We start from the raw sequence: 26,283 nt of genomic DNA, 5'->3' as shown, positions 1-26,283 counted from the left end.
TAATGACCGGACTGAGTTTTCCTCTGCTGCTGGAGAAGAGTTAGTGCCCCTTGGTGAGTTTTAGGAGGATTAGTACAAGTATTAGAGTTAAAAATAGTTTTGTAACTGTCTTCATGGACATACAGAAACATGCCTAAATATAACATTAATTTCCATATGTCATCCAAATGGCTGCTTAATAAAAGCAGTGACTGAAACAACATGAAATGCAGTTTTCTCATTGACTCACGTGGACTACAATGAGCACCATATTGCATAAACAAAGTAGCTCCCGGTGAATTCAGCAAAGTTGCTGTGGGCTGGAAACATTTTGCTTTTTCACCTTAATTCAGGTGTCTGGAGTAAGGCTGCTATCCTTTTACTGCCCCAGCTCCCAAGCAGCTTTGGGAGCCGTCTTTACTGATATGATGTTGGATGTTATGAACTGCAACAGTTCTTTGGGGCTGTTTTAGATACCTGAGAAACAATGATGAACTTGGAGGTTTGAGCAGGTAAGACTTTGAAGAGAAAGGCAAGCAGAAATTGTGCAGCAATAAATCATTCTACCTACTGCACGATTGTGAAATTATGTTGAAAATTGATTCATCTGAGAGAAAAAGAAAGTTTGTTCCCTCTGTCGTAATAGCAATTTGCAATGTTGATATGCGTCTCTATTTTGACAGAATTGCAGGGCAAAGTTAAGCTTGAGTGGGTGGCGGAAGTCATTCGGGGTGATAATGAACAAACAATAATTACAAGGCAAAAGGGGGAATTGGCTGGATACCTTAATTATGCATTTCCAGACTTTCTAAACATTAAAGGATCTTACTAAATCAGTACGCTATTTTCAGAAAGGAAAATATTATTGTGGGGTTAGAGTGCCATCAGAGGAGTGCATGGAAATATCAGCATGCGGAGTGTAATTACACTTTGTTCCTTTGGGGCTCAGCAACATTTAAGAGAAGAATTTCCCCTGTTCTCTCCCCTCACCAAGCAGTACCACACAAGGAGCTACGAGGCTTCACTGGGATTACCTGCTCAGCACGTCAGGCTGGGAGCAAAGCAGAGCAGTGACAGGTCACCTGGACCTCAAGCTTCAGACCCCCAGGTGGGGTGGTTTTCCTAGGTGCTTGCAGAAGGGTCAGCCAATCCTTCAGCAGCTGAAGAGCTCAGATCTGGGAGAAGAGGTTGCCAAAAATAGCATTCCAGCCCTATTAAAACAGGTTACCCACTTATTCCTTTTTATCAAACTGTTAGTGTTAAGAGAAAGACTTCTTTTCCTTAAAAATAAAAATACTCCCCTTCAACCTAAAAAGAAATGTTTCCATCTTCTAATTCTTAATTTCCACTTAAAGCAAATCCTTAGCTTCAAAACAAAATGCTTCTTCTAGAGTGAAACTAAAATGTTTCAACTTGCCAAAAGCTTCTTCCCCAAAAGAGACTGTTTCAGGTCGAGCCAAAACATTTTTTTGGACCTGCCAGCAAATTTAGCGACACAATTCTTTGTGCTGCTGTAATTAGTATGAATGGGCTTCCTTAGCACCATTGTTTCAGGAGCAGCTGTGCTACTTTGATGAATACCCATATTTTTGTATGTCGCATGCATTTGCTATGGCCTGTTTATAAAGTTTCAAATCATACAGTCAGGGAGCAGAACAGAAATAATATCAGGAGACTTGGGCGATTAATCACAAACTGCAAACAAAGAGGAAAGACAGGGATCTTGTCACGGGACACGGGACAAGGACTCAGAAGACCCAGCTTTGGTTCTTGGCTTGGCCAAAGACTGAGCTGGGCAAGTGAAAAATTACTTTTTTGCTGGCAGGCAAAAGTATCCAGAGATGAAATAACTTGCCAGTTTATCTATTTAAATTCTAAGGCTTTTCACCAAAGGACTGTGCTACCTACTCATTTACTGTGGAAACAGGTAAAAAATGTTCCACTACCATACACACACGGTATGTATATAACCAGGGAGAAATGCAGATTCAGTAACATCAAAATACTTCTCAAATCACTCCTGACTCCTTCACACTGAAGGCTCTTCACACTGAAATGTTTTAATTCTGCAAAATCAAAATGCCTAGCTGCAGTATTTCTGAGCCTAGTGGTTCAGTTTTCCTCATCTTGAAATGCTTTTTGCTTCAAATTCAATTAAAATTATATTTCAAAAGAAGCATTTCAGTGACAGCACTTATTACTAAATTTCAACAAAAATATCAGTGCTATTGTCCTATCAAAAATTCTATTAATTATCCAAAATGAAATGCTGTGTTTCCTTTTGGCTTTCAATTCATTTGTAAACCCTCAAACGGTTGTTTTTCTTCTGAACGTGGACAAACTTGTAAGATTCAGACTTGCCAAGGAGCCAACCTTAACAAGACGACGTTTGGCTTTACCAGAGGGGCTGCTGTAAAGAAGAGATTAATAAATAATGCAAGTCAAAACCTGAAGCCAGCAGGGTTGGTTTGGGAGGTAGGAAAGAGTCTCAGGATGGTGGGGACAAGAGGGGCTGCAACATTATCCAACACATCTTTCTCCAGAAACCCAGGATCTGCGGGTAACTCACATAAGTTAGGAAAGATCAACAAAACTGACCATCCCAAAATATTTAAGAAGGGCTTACGAGAAAATATCACACATCTGCTACATTATCATGCCTCTCCTCAGCAGGCAAAAGCACTTAGTGGAATAAACAGAGTTATCAGCACAGTATTTTGCTTTCTGCAAGAACAGAGGCCAACACAACTGGTGGCCACATGCACTCATGTCTGTGGAGCAGCTCTCCTTCTGCTGGGGAGATAGAGACGTGCTTTTCTTTGGCATGCTTGTATTTGAGCATCTAAAGAGAGGTGCCTGCACACTCTCCTTTCAAAGCATCTTTCAGAAGCACTCTATCTGCTAACAAATCTTTAAACAAAATACATGGCCCCATTCAACCAAATGCAGCCTTGCAGCAGGATCCGTCCTGAGCCTTCACTATATACTTCGCTATCAGAAGTCCAGCAAGTCGCAGGATGAAGCAGACTCTTCTTCTCTTGCCCAAGTCAATAAACCCTGCAGACATGGCCCAGACCAGATGAGCTGCACCCCCCTCTGGCTGCCGGGGTGTCAGACGTGACACCCCCCGATCTCATGCGGGGACATCGAGTCGGGCACCAGCCAAAACCAGGTCGGAGCTTGCAGCTCTGTCAGACCCACCCAAACTCTTTGGAAAACACCAGCCGCAGCAAGAGGTCCTGCAAACTGAGGGCCATTGGCCACCACTGACAGCTACCCATCATTTCAATTACACATCCAAGCCAGCTGCCTGCCCATGGAGCCTAGGCTCTTTTCTCCTGAGCAAGCAGTCTTCCACCTTGCTGTACACCGAAGCTCCCCAGCCAAGAAAAAGCACACCTCACGTAATCAGTTTTAATTAAATTTTCAGCAAATATCTTCATTTAAGCTGATAATTGGTTAACGACCCCCATTAAAATGAGTTGCAGACAGCACAACTGACAAGTATCCCCACACTTCATGGAAGGGGTCTACCACCAAACCTTCTCCCAATGCAGAAAGTTGGGATGATGGCAGGAGGTGACAACTTTAACGGATGAGGGGCCAATAAAAATAAAGGCAGCCACACAGAGCACACGGCTGTGCAGCTAACATTTCATTTCCAAGGAGGATGTTTTTTCAGAGGGACCCATTAATTTCTCCAAGGTCCATGGGCCTCACTGTCTCCCATCTGTCTAGCAGGGAAAGAATATAGTGCCCTGTCTTAAATACTTGGAGACCTCAAGTCCCCTCTTTGCTCTCTGCTCAACCCACTGGTTAAGTCACTAACCCTCTGCAATATGGACACATTAATACTCAGCACTGTGAAGGGAGTTCAAGGCTGATTCATAATTCACCTGGCCCAAAAAGACACTGGGTTTCTTAGGCCTGGGGCCATAACTTTAAAATGTAGAAGCTGTCAAAAAAAAAAAAAAAAAAAATCAGAACAGTAAAAGGCTGTGAAATTTGCACACAGCAAAATTATTCCCATTTTGCAAGGTTCATTTAAGAAGTTACTGTAAATAGTTCCTGCAATTCACACACAAAACAACATTTCCAGAAGCATTAATGAAACATTTTTTAAAGCCCCCCCAAAGTTATTGCTGGCAGAAAAGGGAAAAAGATGCAAGCTGTGGAGTCTGTGACTGCATAAGGGAAGAAGCTGTCGGATCCCATCTGTCGATGAGGAGGATAAACGACCGCACACATCTCTCCTCTGCGTTAGCTCATAGCCCAAGTTTGAGGAGAAGGAACGTTCTCGGGTCACAGCTTTTGGCAGAGGAGGCAAGGATGGCAGCAAGTGGGAGTTTAATCCGCATAGGTCTTCTCCCACAGTCCCTCCACCCATTCTTTGTGAGCTAACAGACTCCAGATTGGGTGAAAAATGCATTGGTGGGAAGGAAAAATTAGTACTCTGCATGGCAATGGGGATGGCAGGAAAGTTCTCCTCCACCAAAACCCATAACCTGATGAAAGGCACCCTCCTGGTGGACCTCAGGGGGCTGCACTGGAGCCAGAGCCTCCCTGCAAGATGCCTCCTATGCTGCCACCAAGCAAGACTGGACCAGCAAGAGCTACCTGGGTGCTGGGTCCAGAGGAGAGGATCAAACATCACATCCTTCCAGGGAGAGACAAGCCTACTAGAGTCCTTCAACACTATCAGAGACACTTGAAGCCACATAACAGGGCAGACAAGCACTGGCTAGGACAACACAAGTCAGTACTTCAGCACATGCCAGACTGGCATTTGATGTATTGGGATTAAGAGCCTGCAAATTGCAGCATTCCTCCAAGGCTGTCTCGCTGGAAAAGAGCTAAGGTCAAGACCAGGAGATACCTAGAGGTCAAAGTGCTGCCAAGAAAAATAGCTAAACAAAGCCCAGGATTTCTGCAGTCAATTGCCCAGTCACATAAAGACAGCATTCAACTTAAAATAAGAAATTTGAAATTCACTTTAGACATTTTCCTTGCTTATTTTAAGCAGGCTTTTCTCAGCACAAATACTGTTTTATTTCTGTATTCAGCTAAAAACCAACACTAACTTGAACTTCTGGGGTGCTGAGAACTAGGTGGTCGACAGTTTTTCATTTTACTTTGGAAGTGTTTTTTGGTTTACAGGTGTGTCAGTTGTTTGGTGGGGGTTTTTGTTTTGGTTTTGGGTTGGGTTTTGGTTGTTTTGCGTTGGTTGGTTTGGTTGTGGATTTTTTCATGTGATGGACATTTGACATATCTGTGAGGAGTTCCAGTGGGTTTTTTGCAAAACTGGCCTACCGCCACCCTGCAGCTCTCAATGCAATGGCAAAGTGGGACTCTGTGTTCAAGCAAGAGGTGGCCAAAGCCTTCATCATCTCCACTTTCACATGCTCATAGGCAGCTGGGTGTGAATCCCTGGCAAGAAGAGCAGCCACAATTCACTTCTACTAACACCATCTCAGCCTTGTCTGTGGTGCCATCCCAGCAACACAGGGATTGAGTTAGCAGCTCCTGGAGTCTCCAGGACCTCCCAACACCCAAGAAACATTTTCTGAAGGGATTTGCCCATAACTACAGCAACAATCCTCTTCCTCACGAGCCAATCGCATTCATACAATAGCTGCTGTCATTCCTTACACTGCTTTATCTACATGCAAATAGCAAGACAGATTTGTATTTAAACAGCTCCCAAAACCCTGCTTTGGGCATGAGGGAATTTCTCTCACAAAGCTCTCTTGTATCAAAGCTGTGACTTCCCAAATACTCAAGTCAAAGGGTGTGCATACAGGGTCACAACAGAACACAAGAGTCCCCAAGTTGTAGCCTTGCTGGAACAGAGACTGAAGTTAAACCACCCAACCTTTTCCCTCCTCCCTGTGCTTTTGCAGCAAGGACATAAATGCCATTTGCAGGTAGGAGAGGCAGAGCATCTTGCTCCCTAACCTTCCTGGCCATTGAAGACCAGGTTTCTGAAAATCCTTCTGCACACTAAAGACAGTATCTCTTAAGGAACCCAAACACAAATACGCTCTCCTCCCTGTTTTGAAGGTTACCAACAAATAGGATTACCCTTTGAAGAGGTTTGGGCTCTACTGGGTTATAAAGGAATATTGTACTCTGTAATGCATAACCAAATAGAGCCATTACTGGTTTTCCAATGGCCAGTCTACAACCAGTTCAGCCCAGTCCCAGCTCAGACAACAGCATGGAAGCTCGTCTGCAACTTTGTGAACTCAGCAATTAGCCCGTGAGCCTGAGGAGAGTTTGTCAAGATCCCATCGCAGGTGAACAATAACACAGAAATACAGCTTCGAGGGGGAGACAATTTATCAAGCTGACCACAGACATCTCCCTCATTTTTTCTTTAATAAATCCAGCCTAGCTCTTGGCTGTGTTCAGTATCTTGTCAGTGCTTTCGTCTCCTTTCAGGAATGCCTCCCACCTGCAGTCTTCAGGCCCTTTGCAACCCTGCAGCTATTTATTTTCCCCAACGTTTCTCCATAAAGAAACCCAGCCTTTTCTCCCATGGAGGGGGAGGGCAACTGAGGCACAGCAAAGCGAGCTGCCTGGCCCAAGGTCAGGGAGGAGGACAGGAATACCCACTCATTTGGGCTGGGCTGATTTGTACTGGCCATTTTCCTCATCTGCACGATGAGCATCAGGAGGCTTTCACTCCCTCTCGTGAATAAGCTGTTTAGGAATTACGCGGATACTCTTTGCCATCAGATTTTAATCACCAGGAGTGCCTTCCTTTTGGGACTCCATGAGGCCGTTCAGGCAGCCAGCCAAGCTCCTGAGAGCCAGGCCTCATCTAAATACACGCACTGATTATTCTTAATAACAGCAGGCAGACACCAGCTCAGCTCCAACCTTACGTCCACCTCCTATCACCAGCGCGGCATTTCTACCTCCGTTTCCGCAGCCCGGTGGTCCTCCCAAGAGGGCAACAGTGAGCTCCAGGCTCGAGTCCCTCCTCCAGTCCTTGAAGACGCTCCTGGGAAGAGCCGCCTTGGGAGACACACGGGTCATCCTCCGAGGTCCAAGCGGGAAGGTCTGCTCAGGTGGCTGGCTCTCGGGAGCACCAGGCATCAGTGCCGCAAGGCTGCCGGCAGACGCGGTTGCCTGTGCTAATTTCATGCCCATCCTCTTCACTCTTCGCAAAATTCCAAGCAGGCCTTCCACTTTGGCTGACATTCAAAACTGTCACCTCTCTGCAGACATTAACTTGGAGGCCTCTGTCATCCCTCACATTAAAATGCTATCACAGGGAGTCAGCACAGCTCCACTCAGCCAGCTAAGGGGCTGGCTCCGGCCGCGCTGCGGGGACAGCCGATTCACGCTTGACATCCGTGGTCAATTTGACAGTGATGGACACGCTACTTAGGAGTCATTTGCTGATCTCGTTTCCCCAGGTGGGAGGTCGTGCCACAGAGCTGCCTTCCCCAGGGAGAAGTGGTGATGCTCTCCAGCCTCTCCGGGAGTGGAGACGTACACAAATGGGCTTCCCCGTCTGCTCGCTGAGCAGGAGATGATCGACAGAGCCTGCCAGGAACCTGAAATGCAGCCGCCCAGTCCTCCACGTGGGGAGGTGGCTTTGCTCACGGACAAGCATCTTGCCCCCCCACAAAAGTCACGTCCATTTCTGTGGACATTCCCCACATCCTTGCCAGAGCGTGTGCTCCTGGGTTACCCCTTCCCTTCTCGGTCAGGACAGGGAAGAAGTCCTCAGTCTTCTCAACCAGTGCTTGCATTTTCTGAGCCCGCTTGCTCTGGCTACACGTGCTGTCAAAGGCAAGATACACCTTTGTTCCCAGATAGGGTCTGGTCACTATACCCTGACCTTCCTTATAGCAAGAAGAGGCAAAGGCGTGATGCTCATTAAGCCCTAAATCAATTTTTAATGGACACGTGCATCTTCCTTTTCCCAGGTCACGTCTCAGTCTGGAGGTGCTCACCCTGTCACTGTACATACTTCCGAGCAGGCAATGATAAATGGCCAACAGCCCTCACGAGCCTCAGGGGAGCAAAGCCCCAGGAAGGAGCGGGCTTTAGAAACCTTCACCTTCCACCATGAGCCCCAGGCATCACCACAGGTGCACCCAGCCCTGGGATGGGTTAACACGGCATATGTTGACTTCAGAGCATTAGCTCCTTTAGTGCCCACAGGCTTCATATGCACACAGACTGGGTGATTAATTCAGCAGCTGCTTAACCCAAGCTCAATCACAATCCCCATTTGACTGAAGGCTCCTCAGCACCTGCATCCACTGGTGCCCAAGCACATTACCGCCATAGCTCTGTTCCCAATACGTCAGAGACAGTGGTAGTCTCCTATACCTCTGCATGCATCTCTAAAAACAAAGCCCACCTGCAGGTCAGGGGGTGCCAGCTCTAAACCAGCTTGGTTATTCTGGTGCATAAATTCCAATTAAACCAGGCTGAGTTAAGCTAAACTAAAATACACAAGGAACTAGTTAAAGCTGAACTGAAAATACAAGATTCCATATAAACATGAAGCCACAAGCCACCAGAGCTGTGGTCCCCTGCATCTTTATACCACAGGAGAGAATAAAGCTTTTTTTTTTTTTTTTTTTTTTAAATGCACAGAGCAGTTTAGAGTCTCATCACCTAAAAGCTCCCTTTCACTTCTTATTGCCCTAGCACAGTGTCATTGGTAACACTCAGATCCCAGGGCTGCAAAAGATAATTACGGCAGGGGAACTCAGCCAGCTACCGCTGGGAACCACTTCCCAGCCTTTCCCAGTTCTGGGAAGCCTGAGCTGAGCCCCGTCCTAAACACCCTGTAAAACAGATGTCTTATGCAGCGTGCCCAGAAGGCCTTCCCCAAAACTAGGCTCTTTTGGATCAGACAAAGGGAGCAAATTCCAGCATCCTCCAGCCCTTGCAGTGAACATGGCTCCTTTGAGAGCGAGGCGTGATCCAGCCTGGAGAGTGCCTCTCCCCGCAGCTGTGCCTGCCTGGCTCCGGGACAGTGGCACACTTCATTTCTGTCACTGATGCCACCTGTCTCGGATGAACAAGGAGACTGAGGAGTTTCACTCCCCCCAGAGATACCCACAGCATTGATCAAAGCCCTCAAAGACTTTCTCTCCTGAAGGTGACCAGATGCTGAGGGTGCAGCAACATCCTTGCAGAAGACAGCTTGGTCTCTCCCCTCACCTCCAAGCAGCAGAGCTAACACATACACAGCTGCCAAGCTGGCTGGGGTGGACAGAAAGGGACCGACTGACAGATGAGGTGCAGATCTTACAGCCTCAAAAGCAAAACCCCAAGCCCTAACGCATCGCTACTGCTCTCCGTGCTGGGCAGCAAGGGTCTCTGACAGCCGGGGCAGCCTGGCTCTGCTCCACCACCCCCATCCCCAGCCAAGGCAAGACGAGGACCGCACTCGCCTTCCGGATACTTGTTTGGTCCTTTTATGGGGAAGATCGTTTTATAGCAGGGTCTGGTAGAGTACTCAGCTTTCCCTTCCAGACTCCAGCAGAAAGAACTTGACCTGTGTCCTCAGACCCTCTTAGTCATTGGGCCGAGCTGCCTCTCCCCTCCTCCCACCACCCTCCTCTTTTATGGAGTAGCAGCAGCAGCAGAGCATGGGGTGAGAAGTCAAGGGAAGGACAATTTGACTGATGGAGCTCAGGTTGTGGGGTCAGCGCAAGGCGTCGTGATCCGGGCTCAGACAGAGCCATTTCCTCTGTGATTTTATCCGCTGCGATTTTTATCTTTCGTCTGTTCACACGTCACGCCACCTGGACATAATACAGAGCAAGCTGAGTGCTCGGCTCCAGACTTAACCCCTTCCCTGCTTCCCAGGAAAGCGGGAGGCCCCAGGCACGGTGCAATTCTGTGCTTGTGGCTTTGCCTGGCAACAAAGGGCTTTTCTTCACAGGCCCTTTTTATTGCCTTGAACATCTGTAAGTGGCAGGTTTATCCTTCTCTGCTGACCCCATGGACATTGTTATGATTTACCCACAAATTTCACATTCTCAACAGCATTTGTTAGATGTAATTTTTGGTATTTGCTTTAGGAAAGACATGCTGGTTACAATTCCCGCTCTAAGCCATGCGAGCGCAGCCCTGGTAGCTTGCAGCGAGGGCTCCTCAGGTGACAGTGCAGACATAAAAGGCAGGCAGAAACAATTTCCTCTCACTGCACGAAAGGTATTCAGCCTTAGCAGCTGCTTATACAGGGCTAGAGTAATGAAGACCAGCCCTCTGCTCCACTGAGCCCAAACCAAGACCATGGGTGGAATTAGGTGGCATTTGACATGAGCGCAGGTGTTCAGACCAAGCTATGCTGAGTTATACCAAGAGCAAAGAATATTTTCAACGTCTACAGGGAAACTGGCAACAATCCCCCTATGAAAGCCTTAGCCCTTGGGCACGTCAGATCTAAAACCCTTTAAAAGGCAGATGAAAACCATCACCCCCATTCTGTAGGTGAGGAGCAGCATGAGGAAAGAAGGGGAGGAAAGGGATATTAAAGCCAGGACCTGTCCCAAATGCCATGTCCGAGCCGTAGCACATGATACCTCACCAACCATTTCATCACCAGACATCCTCTCACCTCCACAGGCTGGGCAAGAGTCCAAGTATCCTCACATGACATCCATTGACCTTCCTTTCAGGTCCATGTAGCATCAAATCCCATGGTCCAAACAGGATGCAGCTCCAGCAGGAGCCGCACGGGAGACCCAGCTTGTAAGACACGGTGGAGGGACCTGCAGGAAGCCTGATGACCCCCATAACACATAACACCGTCCTCACCCAGACAGGACCTACCTTCCCAGCCCTCTGCCTTTCCCAGCTCCTCCAAAGAACAGAGGGCTGGCTTCCGCATCTGCTTAATTCCACCGTGATAAATTACCACCGGATGGGACAAAAGTAGAAACTGCTTTGAGCATGGGGTATTTTAAGGTGCTTATGGGGGGTTTTTTTCCAAGTTTCCTTATTTGTTTCCTTTCTTGCTCCTGGTATGATAACTGGATAGTTGGAAACTGCCTGTTGTTTATCTAAAAATTCTAGGGAAAAATACAAAGTGCAGCTAGCCACAAAAACTGTACAAGTCTTGAGGTTATTTTTATTTTAATTTGTGGCTTCTTAAAACCAGCGACCTTGCTTTCTGAATTAGGTAAAAAAATCTGGGCAAAACAACACATTCTCAAATAAAACCCTTTTGGCCTTCATGTGTGACTCCCAACTAAGCAATCTATAGATGGCAAGGTGCAATATTTTTAATAGCCCTTCCAAACAAAACCAAAGCACCTTAGAAGGAGCTGTAATAAGTTACACTTCTGGTTCTCTTTCAGAAGGACTATGGTAGAGGGCAGGGATGACTTGGTTTTTCAATAAAATGTACACACAGTGAATGCATAGGAATGAATTTCGAAAGGTTAAATAATTCTCATGCAGAAAGTCAGCTCTCTTGTGACATTAAGAGACTCCTTTATTTAGGACAGTCCCTACATCAAGGGCTGCCGAAAGCCAGGTAGACATAGTGGGAAGGATTTGTCCATAAATGCCCAGCACTTATACACTCCCAAAGCATCTGCTCCTGGCCACTGTCAGGAGGAGTTTCCCATATCAGAAATGATCCATCCAATTTGGCAGGTCTTATTTTTCTTACAGGCACAGACAGCCAGGCATACAACCGACTTCAAGAGAAATGGTCCCACCTGGCTACATGTCAATGTTCACCTAGTGGTGCATCAGCTCTTTGAGACAGGGACCTTCTGTCCTGTGTCTGTACGCCACACAGTACAGAGGGATGCTCAGCCACAAGAACTCCCACAGCCTCTGCATATGTCCAGGTGTATGAACCTTAATTGCGGTATAAAGGCTGTCGTCCCAAGCTTTACCCTACACCAACTTCGCACAAACCCTGATTTGCCACAAAATGAAAATACCTTTTTCCCTTGCACAGGAGACCGAATGTATAAAGAAGTTTGACCTTGGCATACCTACTTCAACAGGGTCTTCAGCCTTCTGCTGTCTTCAGGTAATTCCCTTCGGCATCTGCCCTCTCCTTTAACTGTTTGCATCAGTCGCCCACTCACTGCATTTGCCCTTGTAACACATCCCCAGAGACAGAAACACTCCTGCCACTCTGCACTAGTGAAGACAGACACCTGATGTCACTTGTGGGTGGTCAAACATGCGCATTCAAAATTTACGTCCCCAGACGTGCCAGAAAATAACTCTGAAGAAAACCAAACAGACAGTAAGAACAGTTACACCTTCTCCCTGTGGACTGGGGACACAGACACTCCTGTTCCCACCACTTCTTCCCAAAATGACCCTTCTGGATTTCTCTTTTAAGAACCCAGAGTTTCTAAGACATCCACAGAAACCAAAACGTCGAGATCCAGGTTTTCATGGGAAGAACCACGCTTTGCCACCAAGCCAGAGGTAGCAAACGCTGCCGTGTCTGCACGTGGACAACACCCTCCAGAGAACAGGCAGCGAAGCCAACCCCAAACCATCAGACCATTGTTCTTCCCAGCAAGCTGCCAAGGGAACCCTCCAGCAACATAAATTTTGGGGTGCCCTTGCTCTGTGGTCAGCCCCAGTGAAAGACATCTTATCGCTGGCCGTTTCCCCATGCGGCACAAATTCATGTCCCTATCATTAAAGAGACACATGGTTTATTTACTCATTACCATATCCAGCTGTTGGCTTTCCTTCTCCCCATATTTCAGGGTAAGTAGTGATTTGACATAAATAATACCCTATTCAGCTACGGCCTGAAAGATATTGTAAATATAAAAAAAGTCTTCAGCTCCAATAGCTCTTTTCAAGTGCTCGGTCCAAGCCCTACTTAGTATGGGAGTGGGGGGGAGGTTGGGAAAGAGAAAACTCAACGCCATTACTTAAACAGCCCCATTAAAAATGAGCACAGAGTGAATTACGGCTTTATTAAACAGATGACATTACATCAGGAATGATGAATCATAATGTTTCTTTTCGGGATTACAGTGGTATACGACCTCTTCAGCTGTAATCACTTGCCTCCTATTCCAAGCCACCATCAGGTGTGCTGGCCCCTCTCCCCATCACATTAACACCAGCACTGGGGACCCATGGGCATCTATTTCTCAATGGCTTGCGAACTGGCACAGCTTGCTGCTGTGGGGAAAGGGAGAGAGGAGGATGCTCCCATCGGCAAGTCCAGAGGGGATCCTGGTTTTTGTTCCCAGCCCTAGATGGGCAGGGAAGGGCTGGATACCTTCCCAGGGAAGCATGGGGTTTTTTTCTCCAGGTTTCCAGGCAGGAGGGTGTCTGGAGTCTCAGGCTCACCCTCTTGCCTTGGTTTCCCCTGTGTCAGAAGAGCTGAGCAGGGTGAAACAACAAGCCAATGGCCAAGCTTACAGAGGTCACCAAACCCCTCAACCATCTGCACCTCTCAGTTTACCTCCCAGCAAGCTCACAGATGGCTCCACGAGCAGAGCTGACATGCCCTGGCTCCCTCCACACTGCTGGCTCTCATCTGTCCAGCCCCGTGCTCCCATCCATCCAACAGCCCAGCCATCCTGCTCCCACAGCCTCAGCCAGCTTCTCCTGAGGTTGTGCTGGGGCAGAGGGACAAAGGCATGGACACACAGAGAGCTCCAAAGCCTCAGGAGAAGAATCTGCGGTGGGAACCAGATTTCAGGGTTGTGTGTCTTGAGGCTTTTAATGCCCAATTCCCTTCCACCATGAGGGTGGCACTGGGGCATATAGTTGGCGATTTCAAGAGTAACAGAAGTATGGGAGGTTGCATAGTGCAAACTGACTGGGACCACACAGGGTATAGCAAGAGGCTGTCAGATAAAGGACTCCAGACTGCAGCAAGACATAATCCTCTGGTACATGTACTGCTCTGCTGGTTTACCTGCCAGAAAAGCAGATCCCCACTCCAAAAACACAACACATTGATTTAGCTGTTTGCTGCCTCTGTCCTTTGCAGAGCTCTTCATAAACTCCTTCAATCCACCCCCATCTCTTCCCCCACATGTTTAAATCCACATCGTCACTAAGGCAGGTCATGCACATGGATCAGAAAGAAGAGCCCCTCTGAAGATGGACTGCCCTCCCTGTGTCAGTCCTTGCAGGATTGACGGAGACACCGTTACAAGAAGACTGAGGACTCCCAGTGCCCGCAGCCCAGCAGGCACCACCGTGGCCCAAAACCACCATGGGACACGTTTACCACGTTCTGTTCCTCTCATCCTTCTCCCAGGGTTTGCCTGAAGCCTATAAATAACTGGAAGAGCGTGACATCCAAACTCCCAGATAAAGCAGTGCCGTGCCACAGCCCCGCACAAGCCAACGGCTTCTATTTTTACATCTTTGGTGAGAACCACGTGTCAGCTATTGACAACACACAAAAAACAGCCCCAGCGCTCGGATCCCCACTCCCCCTCCACCTTCTGCTCAGGCAGACCTCAGACAAGCGCCCGGCGGCCCCATCTGCTCGTCACCTGCTAGCATTTGGGTAGCAGATACGTCAAACTCCCAGCTCACGTTTTCACACGTAGGAGTTTGCTGTCTGAGTGATGAGGCTGTCTGTGCTCCCATTGTGCTTTGCCATCCAGAAGGTTTTTTCAGAGCCTTTACAAAATACTGCATGCCAGTAGCTCTTATGTAAGTTATCAACCTCCTTGCCCCCATTTTACAGACTGAGAAACAGAGATGCAGAAAGCAGATACCTGTGACCTCCTGTGTCCCCAACCCTCTAGTCCTCCGTCCCCCAGGAACCCCCTCCTCTTCCTCTGAGACGTTGCTCTATCCACTCATCTTTACAACTGTAGCTGCTTCTTAAAAAACAAAACAAAACAAAACAAGCAACCTCCAGCAATAAAAACCTGCCAAGGGAAGTTGAGCTCTGGCTTTGGCCCATGGTAGTGGAAAGGTCCAGGGTCTCTTAGTAAGCCTGGTCACACTGTGGGAGGCCAGGGGCCAGGACTCCTCAACCTGCCTTGGCAGTAGCAGGTCCCCTTCAGTCCGGCCTGAGCAGTCATTTGCACCTCTCTTCCCCTAGGTCTTGGTTTGACCTCTCACTGCCACCACAGAATGCAGAGTCCTACAAAAATCAAGGGCATGTCCATAGAAAAGAGGGATCAAGCAATCAAGGTGTCAGCCGTGATTCCTACCCTGGATGGGCGACAGCATCTACAGAGATCTGTGACTAAGCATAATGAAAAAAATAAATCCAATAACCAGGAAATTGGTAAGTGGACAACTTAAATTCAGCTTTTACACATCAAAATCAACAATGACAATCATTTCTCTTTCCACTGCAATTGTTGTAACAGCACTGAGTCTAATCTTAAAGAAAAAAAACAATATCCACCCCAAATTTCACTCTAGTCTAGAAGTGAGTCAGCTCTTAAACCTCAGCTAGAAAGAAAGGCACTTGCTAGGAAGGATGTGGGAAAATAGAGGGTTAGATTCACCAGGCTCCTCTTGGGTCATGCTAAAATTACTACGATTTAAGTTAATGAATAGATTTCCTTTTGTTCCAGCTCAGCTTCATTCTGCAGCATTACAGACGTTATCCCAAGCTGGAAGAAAGTGCTATTCAGATAAAACAAAGCCCAGCTTCCCTTTAGCATTACCACCAAGACTTCTTCATAATAATATTTATAAAATAGCTATTAAGATAGGAGGGGATAGTAAAACCACATCTGTAAAAGTCAGGCACTCGGGTTATAAAATACCAAGAATTAAATCTGCCCTGCAACACAAATTCCCTTCCCACCCACGTGTTTGCTTGTTTCAAAGCATCTTTAACGGCAGGACCACATCCTGCTCACTCCTCAGGACTTGTCTCATCCAGGCTGGGGACTGAGGAAAGGGGTCCCCCAAGGCTCTGCTGCCGCATCTCCTGACACCTCTTACCACACTGGGCTCCAGTATCTGCTTAGACCTGTTTGGCACTAATCACGGGGGCCATTTGGGTCAGGGCACGTCCATTTAGATAGCCCCCACCTCCCTACAGAGCAGGAAGGCTCAACCACACATTGCTCTGAGCTCTCTAGCGCAAAGAGGGAGACAGTGACAGAGGTCACAGCAGAACCACAGGCGACTAGGACAATGGGACTTGCTCCTTGGCAGGCTCAGTTTGGCACCATCTGTGCTTCTTCCAGGGAGCAGGAAAGCAGTTTTGTGCAGCCTTTGGCAAGAATGGTTTTCCAGGGACAATCTCTTATGAGGCACATTCTGTTCCCTTGTCCCAGCAGACTGCAGCAGCAAGGGATAGCTCAAAGGATACCCCATAAAGTAGATCTGGACTCTGATGTCTTCCCATCCTTGCCCTACATACCCACCAGCACCAGGAAACCAAGAGCAAAGAGGAAAAGGCAGGCTGCCTGGCTGCTCTGGGTCACTGGGAAGCATTAGCCTCTCAGGAGTTATTAGTAGCCCAGGCAAGAAGCTAACAAGGTGGAGACTTTCCCCAAAAGGTTAATTTGCTAGAGCCAAGCATCAGTGCAACCACCAGGACACTTAGAGGGGGGAAAAAGCACAGACAGGCAGCCACCCAGCCAGCTGGCTTGCTGCCAGCCATTCGAGATCACCACACAGAGATGAGGCTAACACACAAGACCAAGAGGTCAGGCTGCAATGGGTGACAGGTTGTACCTTCAGAAGTCCTGCAGATCTGCACACCCAGTGAGACAGGACCACAGCAGCACCTCTGCTCTGAAAGTTTTCAGAGCATTTTCCGGCTCTACGAGACCCTGATTATCCCAAACCACGGAGTACCATTTCACTGCAGCCAGCCTCATTGCTCAGCATATCTTGTTTCCCACATAACCTCAGCTCTGGAATTGACCCAGCAACAATTACATCGAGCCCCAAAGAGCTACTCACATTGGGAACACACTGAGGAGGTTGCAAGGACCAGCAAGCCAAGGATCTGGGAGGGAAGGCTACCTACATTTGAAGGCTGCAGCTACGCTAACTTTTTGCTGACTTTCTTCAGCATCTTCATGGTGAGGAGGGGATGGGAAAGGAGATTTGTGAGAACAGGAAGAACCACTGTATTTATCCAGGCTGACACCCCGCACAACACCAGCCAGAGGACTTCAGCTATAACCCCTGCATTGCGCCAAGTGTTGACACTAATAGGACAACAGCTGAGCAATTAAAAAGAGAGTAGAGACAACGAGATATCAAGTCAAAAAGGCTCATGGACAAGAGACAGAAAGACCTAATTTCTGCTTGTTTGCTTTGGTGAGTGGAATATTGTCAGACAGATACCATGCTCAGGAAAAACTACATTTCTGTGTCACCACCAATTAGTGCCTCTTCCTTAAGAGACTAGAATCCTCCTGCCTTTTTGCTGGACAAGGTTTTTACATGGACCCTATAGAAAGGGTGTCAGAGCTTGGAGTGCCCAGCATCCCTCTGCACAGAGAAGTGGCTGAAACAAGCTGCTGGCCCTGCACTAACTCTCATTTAAAGACTGTTCACAAACTGTGGGAAACAAGAATTTACAGTCCCTTCACCAGAGACAGAGGCACGGGGAAACACAGAAGAGAGCCTCTGAATCAGGAGGCAAACAGCAACTCACTGAAGTCTTGTTTACACACTTGCCAGCCGTTAGCAACCAGTACAGTGTGGAAGTGGTTGTACTGGTTTTGGGGCCCCAGGTATAACTATTCTGAAATCCCTGCACATCCCTAGCTCTGCGAGTCCTGGGCAGCCTTGGGGCCCGTGGCTGGTGCGAGGGCCCTGGGGGAATCAGGGTTGCAGGTTTGGGCAGGCATCTCTTCCAACACATCATTAGACAGACACGTGGCAATGGAAAAAGCAAGCAGCGAGAAAGAGTCCACTCCAGCCAGACAGAACTAATGTCCCTAATGTCCCCCCTAGAGCCTGTGTCCCACTGCCCTAACAAAGTTCCCTTAGGTCTTGCAGGAAAGTCACAGCAAAAAGTCACTGGGGGGGCTGAGGACAAGGTCAGGAAGGAAAACCAAGGGCTTACCTGGGGGGGCAGCCAGTGAGCATGGACAGACTGCAAAGCCAGACATCAAACCTGGTATATGGCAGCAATTGAGAGAGGAAGAAAACCAGGACCAGAGGCTGTGTGTCCAATCATTGCTTTCACTAGATTAAAAATGTAAATTCCCTGTGTACTAGCCTGCCTCGGAGATAGCGAGAGTAACAGGCAATTAGGAGTAATGAAGTAGCAATGACAGCAGCAATAGGCAAACAACTCTGAGAAAGGAGTAGGTTTGGGCAATAGGTGCAAATCTCCCTCCCTCTTTGAAGAGTGCGTGGGAAGGGGTGTCTGGTCCAGCTCTCAGTTTACTTCTCTGCCAGTTTAATCCTTCCTATCAAGCAGTGGTCATATCACATTTAATCTGGGTTAATAGGATCACTGGCACGCTCAAGAGATACGTGGCTGGGAAGAGGCACAGGCAGCATAACCCATGGGCCCTGGAAAGCCATGGGCACACGTAGCTCTAAAGCCAGATGTGTGCTTTGCAGCTGGATCCTCGGGGCACTAATAAAGGTCGATCATACACCGTATGCCCTTCCCCAGCAGGGTGTTAAGAGCCTCCCTTTGCTACCCAGCCATGCATTCTACATGACTAACAGGAACTTAATCTCTCTGAGATCATTATCCATCACTGCTGGGGAAACCAGTCAAACAGCTCCAAAAAACCACCCAAAAATAAATAAATGGGAAAGCGAAGTAATTGCTGAACACAATGGTAGAAACATCACCATCTTGGAACATCAGGCTAGAAAGACAATTTGGCATGCCCTAGTCCCTCTTTCACAATGCAGCAACACCATGAGCAGCACAAGAGCTGAGCTACCTCAGAAACACCTGCAAGTCATCCACTGCCCTGTGCTTTGCAAACACAGCCTGCGATGGAGTAACACCACACAGACATCCCATGTGGACATCCCGCAAGTTTAAATAGAGAGGAAACCGAAGATTTAGACACCACCAGCCTAAGCAAGAGGAGGAAAATGCTAGGAAACATCAGAAACCTGAAAAAAGTGCTGGGGGCAAAGACCCACACAAACCTGGAAAATATGGGCAAAGGAGATCGGAGAAATAAGAGGTACAGAAGGGCTGGTGAGAAGGAGATGGAGCTACGTGGAGGCGACTGGGTTATAGGCAATCTTACATCAGTTTATGAAAATATCCCATTAATCTTCATAGCGCAATCTTAATTGCAAAATCTTTCATCAGCCTTGTTATTTGTGCACCTGTCACTGGAGACACTCGGAGTTGTTTTGTCGTCATTTCTCACACTAATTAGAGGGGCTTGGGGTGGTTTGTAGGGTGGGATGGGGAGGGGGGGGCTGTTGTTTTTTTAATTGTCCTCAAGCACAGCTCAGCTTTACACCAAGGCTGCCAATTAGGGTCCCGCCCTGTGCAGGGCTTGTAGGCCTGCTAGGCACATTACAGAGGACTAGAGGGGTTGTTTTAATTAAATACCCCCAGACTAGTAGGGAAATATTTAGAGCAATTTAACAATCTGCTGCAGAGTTGTTAAGCCTCCAATATATCTGCTTAATGTTCATTTGGGTATTTAATAGTCTCCCTACCTTATCTAATCCTGTTTAAATTTAAAGACATGCATCTAAGCTGGTGAAGTAGCTAGTGCTTATTAACAGCCGCTTGTTATTAAAACATATTTGAGATGTCATCACCAGTGAGCAGTCCCAGTAGCAGGCAGGAGACTTGGTGCCTGCAGATGTATTTCTTTCTTAACTGGGGCTGCCCAGGGACAAGACCCAGTGCTTTCATCGCAAGCTCTGCTGTCACCGGTACCCTTAGTTTCCAAACTGCTTCATCTGCCTGTGGAAGGAAAGGCGGTGGCCTTATTGTGTAATTAGTCAAAGCTACAGGTTATTTATTTTTAAGGCTGTTTTCCAGGACTCCAGCTACTTGGACTGGGGCATTTTTAAAGAACTGGATGTTTTGTTTTCTCAGGTTAACGGAAGCTGTGTTTTGCTTTGCTCAGCCAGCTCTTCACAACTCTTCTCTGAGGTCCGCAGAAAATCATTTGCTTGAAGATAGCCTACAAAGCCATAAAGACTTTATTTTGCAAGGTTTTAGTCCAGCTATCCTTACATAATTTGTGTGCTTCGAGGCTGGCTGTCATGTTCTTGGTAATCTCATTACCTCAGTTAGATGCACTGCCATTTCCCACAGCAACACTCTTCAGGTTGCCTTGGCCGTCTCCTCTATTTTCTCCAGAACAGGTAGCTCCAGCACTCTTTGAAGTGGTGCCACTCAAAACTGCGATCAGGGCAGGTCCCAAAATATTGCTATCACAGACAAGAAGAGGTTGTTATGGAACAAACAACTCTCAACTTGAACAACTTACACAAAGGGAGAGTCAAGCCAACAATGTAAGTGTGAAATGGCCTCCAGGCAAAGCAAGGAATTTTCCTAGCACATTCAGGACGCAAATAGTAAGTCAGTCTTAAATCCTGAAACTGAATAGCCTAGACTGTTTCACAAGCACTAACCCACCCAACTTTAAAGTACCTTCACTGCTGAAGCTAGAAAATAGCAGCTATCTATGTAAAGAAAGCAGAAAACTCTGCCAGCCAATTTAAAACCAGAAAACACATCTGGGAGAAATCTCCTCGCCCAGCTGAGCAAGAGACACTGTTCTCAAGAGCTAAGGCCACAATGCCTTGAAGGTTTAATGTCAGCATCCTCAGCTGGGCGAGTTTCCCCATCTATCTCGTTCAAGCAAGAATATCTCAGGTTCTTACCATAAAGGGCTGATTTTCATCATAAGTCTGGTGCTCCGCTTTTGGCCACCTTGTTTTGAGACAGAAATGGACCATTTGGAGAGTGTGAGCCCAGAGGTGACACATCTGTCACACGCATTGCCCAGGAGCACAGCCATCCCAGTTGGTCCCCATTGATCCAAGAGCAGCTTTCAAACAGCCTGCAAGAGATGGGAAGGGAAAGGTTTTTTTCAGCCACATCCACCACAGAATATAAACAACAGGCTAAAAATTGAGGCAAGAAAGATTAGGTCAGACAGGGGGGTGGGGGAGGGAGAAAAAACCCAACACACTTTCTATGCTTGTTACATTATTCTTGTTAGAAGCCTTGGAAGAGGTTAAGCAACCTCTATCCCCAAGGGTCTTTAAAAACAGATTAGTCCAGAAACGACATAGGTAGAGTTGATCTTACCTGGGGGCAGGGAGACAGACTCGCACGACCTTGGCAAGGTCCTCCCGATGCCTGTTCTTCTGTGGCCCTATGCTGTGGCACAAGCAATGCCGAGCCCTGCCCCATCCCCTCTTTGCCCTACTGCAAGGGACTGGTTATGGTACCTGTCCAAGGATCCTGCACTCTAGAAACAAGCTAAAACCAGGGACAGATAGCCCATAAACACAGTCCAGCAGAAGCAGTCTTCTGGACTGCGAGGCTTGTTGGTCTCGCGTGAAAAAAGCTAACCAATTTCACATCCCCAGCAGAACCCCCAAACCCAAGCCCTCCTCCAAAAGCAAAGCCCACAGTCCCCACTCCAGATTTGGAAGACAGATGACTAGAGGGGAGCAAAACGAACAGATATTTTTGTTTGTTTGTTCTTTGTTCCTCGTCTCTCAGACACTGGTGTCATTTAGGATTTTTTGTGGAGGAGACACATCAGCGCAGTGACGGATCCTGTCTGGTCCCATCAGCACCGAGGCGTCGTGTCCCCAGAGTAACGCGAGAGGACTGCCGTTCCTGCAGGGAAGGCTGCTCAGCGGGAGGTGTCAGCCTGGGAAACACAACAATCGTTTCTCTCCCATCGGTTCGGTGGCACTTGGAAACTTTCAGGGTGGAGGAGAGGCCGAGTCTGAACCCAGAGGTGTGCCAAGGACTTGCACTGGAGGACAAGGGAGCAAACTTCACACCCAGGCATCGTCACAATGCCAGCCGCCCACCGCGTCAAGGGAAAAGGAACAAGTATATTTCAAGCGGCTGTTTCCTACCGGCCATGCCCTCTGGGGTAAGGAAAGGGACTTCCAAGCCCTGCTCCCATTAGCTGAGACTTCCCACTGCGCTCCCTCGTCACCTCTGTGGGCAGAGCTGCAGTCACAAATCATGGGTTTATTTAGACTCTTAAAAAAAATAATAAAAGGATGCAACCGTTTACAATGTGATTTCCTTAATTCTCAATAAAGGATCCTATTTGCTTCCTCCTCCATAAGTCACCTCTGTTTTAGCAGCACGGTAGCAGGACAAAGGGATGGCATGAGTTAACACTCCAGTGCCCTCTAGCAAACACAGCTTTTGCTGTAGCAGAAGGACTTCACATCCTCTTTCACAAGAGCATCAGAGGACTTCAAATTCTCTGTGGCCATGTGGAGAAAAGCCTGGTGGAGACTGGCCATGCTGTTCTGCCTGCCAGTCAAATGGGGATCCAAGGCGCAGAAAGACTGAGCTATGTGCCAGACACATGCAGAAGCTGAAGAGCACCAGCTCTCCGGAGACCCAGCCACCGGATCACCTATGCTCAACACCCTGAGCATCCCAGCTAGGGCTGTAGGTATAATTTTATATAACACATGGGGAAAACTGTCTGCAAAAACCAGTCCCTGCATTTGGCTTACTGGGAGAGGAACTGGGTTCTGGGCTCCTCCTCCGTGCCACAAAGCGGGATGCACTGATATCAAGTATATGTGTATTATAATGCCACATTTAGTCTCATCTCTGCGGTTAGAGCTAGCCAGGCCTTGCCTTTTGCCAGCAGGAAATGCCACGACATGGCTCTTCACTGGGTAGAAAGCGCTTGGAGGAGCTGCTTGTGAACAGCAGGCTCAGAGGGAGAAACCAGCAGAGGCATGCACAGAGCAAGTGATAATTTCTGTGCTGTGCAATTACAGCTGGGAAGGAGTAAACCTCTGGTGCACAAACCTGCCAACAGTTTACTGCCGACAAGGAAACAAAACCGACAGTTGACACTGGAACAGCTACTGATACCCTGTAATCATCTTAAAAATAGACTCTTCGCAAACCTGCTTGTTAGTAGTGAGAACATATGCTCTTTTTAAGAGGGGGGGGGGAGAAAATCCTCTCAGCATCTCCAGAGCAACATTTGCATTAGCCAGAGCAAGTGTTTGGTGAAGCTGAAGCTGCAAGCATCTTCCCAGAACTCGGTCCGGTCCTGCTGGACAACCAAAACACATCGAGATCCTGCATTGCTGAAGGACATCTCCCAGTGTCAAGTGCTTGCACTGCTATTTCAGACACCCAGCTTATTCCATCTTATTATGCATATACACGTAAGCTGTGTTACCTAGCACAATGCTGTGTTCACCACCCTATTCCTGCTGCACCGTGGCAGGGAAATGCCTGTTATACCGACTTCTCCTGCCTCTCAGCATGAAGTCTTCTGGGCCCATCGAGGTCTCAGTGTGACCATGGCAGTGAGACCTCATCTCTCTGCTCATTCCATAGTCGTCTCCCCAGTGCTGCTCAGCCCCATCACCGTGCTCTCCATCTCAGGACTCTCTGAAGGGAAGCCTGTGACATTCCCCGTCATCCATGTTCCTCCAGTGGCTAATAACTGCTGTGGCATCCCTTTTCACAGGGCTATAGTCCATACATAAATGTCTGACACAGGCAGAGACTTTCCATTACCCAGATGTTAAGGCATGGTGAAGCACAGTACCGCATCTCCAAACTATGCCACCAGACACCTCCTGGGCCATGGAACAACCTGATCCTGGTGTGCGGGCAGGCAATAAAACCTATCAGTTGCACAAGGTGCTGCCCTTCCCCAGGCTCATGGTGCACAGCCTTTACTCATGGTGAGTAGTCCCCAGTGCTCCTTTTAACCACAGTCACCAGGATCCCAGCTGCTTTCCCCCAGACCAGGGTGGACAGAGGAACACCATCTCTGAGCCAAGTGCTCTGGAGTCTTACTCCAGCGTGGAACACTCTCCATCACAGAGCTCAATGACAGCACAACCCTGGCCCAGGGACTGTGGCATCTCAGAAAGTGCCGAGGATAAGGTATTCCCATGAAGGATAGCACAGATCAGGACTAATCCAGAGTCCATCAAAACAGAGACTTCAATCAGGATCTGGACTGTTCTGGGGTTTTTTTTGCTTGATTCCAGCTCATTTTTGTCATATCTTCTTGAAGACAGAACAATATCTGTCTAGAGAGGAGAGAGGGCTGGTTTGGTCCCTACCACAATCAACACAAAATTCACCCACCCCCAACTTGCTGTCCCCTCTGTGCTCAACACATGAACAGTGCAGGGGAGAAAGGAACAAACATTCCCTTGTAAGTGGATTTCATTTTGGTATGAGCCATTTAGAGATTATATCCATTTCAATTTGGGCAGGGATCCAAGGTTAACATCCCTGCTCTTGTTAACAGAGCTTTGCTTGCAAAAGCACATCAGCTCGGCTTTACATCTTATTTGGAAAAGTCAGTGCAATGTTGCACTGTGCACTAGGACAAGGAGAGAGGAAAGGCAGATCTTGGCAGGGCTCTGACTGCTGTAGCTAAGAGTAGTTTCCCTAGGGCTCCTGGACACATATCACTGGTCTCCTCCGTCTGCCACTCATGAACACAGACATTGCAGACTGTTACTGTACAGCCCTAGGGTGTTCAACCCCATGGAAACTTCAGAGACTTTCCGTTGTCTCCACATGGTCAAGGAAGGAAGACCTCTGCCAAGCAGGCACAACAGACAACATGAGGGTGGCACCCTCCATCCAGGATCACAGCAGCATTCAAAGCCACTCATTCCTTTAAAATCCACATTTATGCAAACTGCGGTCTCCCAGTTCCTGGAAGTCACATCCACTTCTTGGTGGATGTGACTCCACCAGGGTCACATTGCTAGCCAAGTTCCCAAGGTCCCTCTGGGTCCTTCGGTAGATTGGCCAGCCAAGTTCGGCCTGTGTGTGCTTTCCTGCCTTGCAGCCCCCCAGGGAAGATCGCAGACTGTGCCTACACGCAATGATGTGCCAGAGCGGCAACTGCAGAGTCAACCCAGAGACCATCCTGTCACAGAAAGATTTCAAACCCCAGCATCTGAGACAGCAGGCACAAGAGTCCATCTGCAAGTTATGAACTATGGTAACAGCCTGGGTCTCCAGCCACCTTGAGACAGCCCAGAAAGCAGGAGAAGGGGAGCAAACTAGGGATAACAAGGAGCACGGTCTTGGCTGCCACAGTTGCCAGGCTGGAAAGGATTTGGCTGCACACCAGCAGCCACCTTGCCGTCAGGAGACTGTCTTTACTGCATAACCCCAGCACCTGCAGGAAGACAGCTTCTTCACCCAGGGCAAATGTACTAACGGCTTTCACTGAGGCGTTCTCAGATTAGCTCCCAACAGTCAATACTGCCAGCATGAATTATTAATCAGCGTGTCATTCAGCCTCAGAAGCTGATATATCCACACCACACAGGAAAAAAGCTTTTAGCAAAACACCCGTGTCAGCAAGCCCAAGGCGAGCTTGCCAGGCACTTTCTCGCACCTCCCCGACGAGCTGCTGAGAGCCGGCAGGAGGGGACCCACCGTGGTCTGCTCGCTGCTGTCTCCAGCAAAGAGCCGTGCCGGCCCCATGCGCCTCCTCTCCCAGAACCAGCTCCGTGCGCGGCTGCATTAGCTCAGCACATCCACCTGTCACGCAAGTCACTCGTTTGGAAAATTATTCTGCTGGAGCATCACTGAGGACACCTTGCCAGTGAAATATCAGACAACATCAGGCAGTGTTTACTTGCTCCAGTGCAGATACTACACATTTATTATTTACACTTTGCAGCGTATTTTTAGAGTTATGTCAATAAGACTGAGAGTTATCAAGTGATCTGTTTGCCGTCAGTCAAAAACTGCCATGATTCCGAGTTTGCCTGAGGAATTTTAGGACAGGGATTTACCATTTCATATGGGCCTAATCCACAACACAAGAGACTGGGGATCTGTGAGACATTTGTTTGGATTTGCAGGACCTCAAATCAAGTTTTTGTATTGCTTACCTCCTCTGCTTCCTGCATGAGGGTGCTCCAAGGACAACCAGCCCCAGGGGAAAGGAAGACTCCTGAAATGGTGTAATAACAAAGCGTAGAAGATCCCCCCTCGGTCCCAAGCATTTGAAGAGGTGGTTGGGCTGATTTTTATAGACTGTTCCAACTGTACTAAAAACAAGACAGAAATGGGAAAAAGAATTAGGCCAAGCTGAACATGTTGTCCTACTCCCTGGCCATGTTTGGAGACTGCTAATCAAAATTGATGCACTGGATACTAGGCTTAACTGAAAAGATCCTGTTCATTGCTCATCTGGCGTGAAC

At 48.0% G+C, this 26,283-nt stretch overlaps 1 long non-coding RNA gene across 1 annotated transcript in view; it reads right to left on the bottom strand.

The window, feature by feature from the left end:
• LOC138686307 (uncharacterized) overlaps window positions 1–20,959 on the bottom strand; it is a 60,767-nt gene extending 39,808 nt beyond the window's left edge. Inside the window, exons 1-2 of the long non-coding RNA XR_011325644.1 lie at window positions 20,743–20,959; window positions 20,141–20,286 (exon numbers count right to left, since the gene is read on the bottom strand). This is a non-coding gene — a long non-coding RNA (uncharacterized lncRNA). The remainder of the gene's footprint in view (window positions 1–20,140; window positions 20,287–20,742) is intronic.
• Between the last annotated feature and the right edge of the window lie 5,324 nt (window positions 20,960–26,283).

The sequence above is a fragment of the Haliaeetus albicilla genome, chromosome 8 (assembly GCF_947461875.1).
Source record: "Haliaeetus albicilla chromosome 8, bHalAlb1.1, whole genome shotgun sequence".
NCBI lineage: Eukaryota > Metazoa > Chordata > Aves > Accipitriformes > Accipitridae > Haliaeetus > Haliaeetus albicilla.
The sequence above is the reverse complement of the archived record's forward strand: the minus strand, read 5'-3'. Positions and strand labels throughout refer to the sequence as shown.